This window comes from Mus pahari, chromosome 3, assembly GCF_900095145.1.
Source record: "Mus pahari chromosome 3, PAHARI_EIJ_v1.1, whole genome shotgun sequence".
NCBI lineage: Eukaryota > Metazoa > Chordata > Mammalia > Rodentia > Muridae > Mus > Mus pahari.
This window is the reverse complement of record NC_034592.1, coordinates 8,686,066-8,688,663: the sequence shown is the minus strand read 5'-3', so window position 1 is coordinate 8,688,663 and position 2,598 is coordinate 8,686,066.

Here is a 2,598-nt window from a genome sequence, read left to right as displayed (position 1 = left end):
GCCGTGGCCCATTTTTTGGCTTGGTTCCTGTCTGGACTGGCTCAAGGGGACGACCATCTACATCCCACTTGGATTGGCAGTCCCCTGCCCAATGGTTGCCTTTACGACATCGTGGACATAATTTCGGGCGCCTCACAGGAACTGCATTAGTTGGCCGTGGGCGATTGGGGCAATCTCTTTTAAAATGCCCAGCCTGGCCACAGGAAAAGCATCCACCGGTTAGGCCCTTCTGAGCAGTAGGTTGGTTTCCTTGACCTTGTTGACCAGCTTGTATGCCTCTTAAAATAGCTGCANCCAACCCTTGATTAGTAAGAGGGTATCCATGACATCTCTACACACTCATCCAGATATCCATTGTCTTATTTTTGTAGGGTCATATGGCATCCCTTCAAGCCTTGTTTGCATATTCATAGGCTAATTGTTTGATGAGTGGCATGGCTGCATCCACATCTGGGAAGACTCTACTTGCAGTCTCAACCATCCTGGCTAAAAAATCGGAGAAAGATTCTTTCTTCCCTTGTATAACTCTAGACAAGCTGGATCCTAGATCTCCTGTCCCTGAAAGCATCCTCCATGCCTTGAGGGCACAATTATTAATTTGTTCATATATTTGTAGAGGATATCCTGTCTGGTTGTTCACAAAATTTCCTTGCCCCATGAGCATGTCTACACTCCAAGCAGGCTGGCCATTGGTGGCATTCGCGGCAGCCTGTTCAAGAGTGTATTCAAGGTATGCAGCCTTCCAACTTAAGTAGGCCCCTCCAGATAAGACCGCCTTACATAAATTCTGCCAATCAAAAGGAGTCATACAGAATCTCTGCAATCCTTCTACTTGAGTTACAGTGAAGGGAGCTTGAAAGCCATAAGTAGTTACTCATTCTTTAAGTTTTTGAATTGTTTTCCACTCTAATGGCTCATGATATCGCTACCCTTGCTGGTCTTGAAATACTGGGAAGGCTCCAACCTCATGAGGCAGATTTTGCCACACCGAGGCATGTCAACTGCATTTCCCCTCACTCCCCTCGTCCCCTGTATAAGGAGGAGGTAAGGATAAGGGAGGAGCTGAGGGCTCAGGCGGTCTTCCTCTCTTAAAGCTCAACTTAGATGTTATGCTAGCTACTTCATCTCCACTATCTGAAGATTCCTCTGTACTCTCATCAGTACTCTCCTGTCTTTTAGCCTCTTTTCTTTTCTGCTGATCACTATGTTGAGGCATAACCTCCTTTACTTGCTCTAACCCCTTTTTCTATCTCAGCAGTATACTTTCCACTCTTCTCTGTCAGGCAAAATTTGACTAAATTCCAAATGGCTAGCGTGCCCCACGGTAATAGGGTAGTCGAATCTGCTGCCTGCAAGTCTCGACCTAGTCATTCCCAATATTGGGGGTTCACATAGCCCTCTTCTAGAAACCAGGGTGCCTCTTTAATTATTGTTTCCAAGAATTTGTCTAGAGTTTCATTTTTTGATTTAACTCCGCTTCATTTGAGAAGCTGCACTAATGAGGTTTTTACTTTCACTTTTGAAGCGGTGGATCCCATGGCTTAGTATCTGAGGTTTTCCGTCCCTTTTGGAGGCTAGACTTTCCTAACTCCATCCCTACACCGGGAGCCTAACTACATACCTCTACTGGGGAGCCTCTTCCTAGCGCTAGATTAATTCTTACTTATCACAGAACTCCCCCATAGCTCCTTTTTCTTGGTCCAGCTCTTGCAGGAGTTCCAAAGTTTCTGCATTTTATTTTTCTAACTTCTTCCTCTTTCTCCCTAGTCAACTGAACAGCTTCAAACTCAGCTTGTCTTTGCTTTTCTTTGGCTTCCTGTTCCTTCCGCCTGGCTTCTGCTTTTGCTTTCTTTTCTGCTTCTTTCTTGGCTTTTTCTTTTTTTTCTTTCCCATATGGGCCACCAGGTGCCACAACCCCACACTCTGAACAGCAGAGACGGGGTGGGGGGGGTGATACTATAGGAATGCCAAGGAGGGTTTCAAGCAGCTTCCATCTTTATCTCTGGCTCATCCAGTTTCTCTTTTGTTTTTCCCTCCGCCCTCTGATCTCATCCCTCCCCCCTCTCCTGGATCCAATCAGCATTCAGTATGCTCTGAACACAAGCCGTGCATGCAGGCAGGGCACGAGGTGATAGGCCAGTGACTCATCAGGCGGGCAGCACAGGATTGTTCAAATACACAGGCTCAGGTTCTTGGTAAGTAGGGATCACAGGGCTCAGCAATGAGCCAGTGCCCCCTCTTGGCTCTTGCAGCCGCTCCGCTCCCCACAGATTCAGCCTGGGGTGGCATCAACAAAAGCTTCCTTTCTCCCCAACGACCCTTGTCTCCATTCTTGGGACCTGACATTACTGAGACAAAGACAGTGGAAGAGAGACATCTGAACAGATCAACTTAAGAGAGGAAAAGAAGGGGCTGCTGAGATGGCTCAGTGGATAAGAGCACCCGACTGCTCTTCCAAAGGTTGAGGGTTCAAATCCCAGCAACCACATGGTGGCTCACAACCATCTGTAACAAGATCTGATGCCCTCTTCTGGTGTGTCTGAAGACAGCTACAGTGTACTTATGTATAATAAATAAATAAATCTTTAGAGAGAGAGA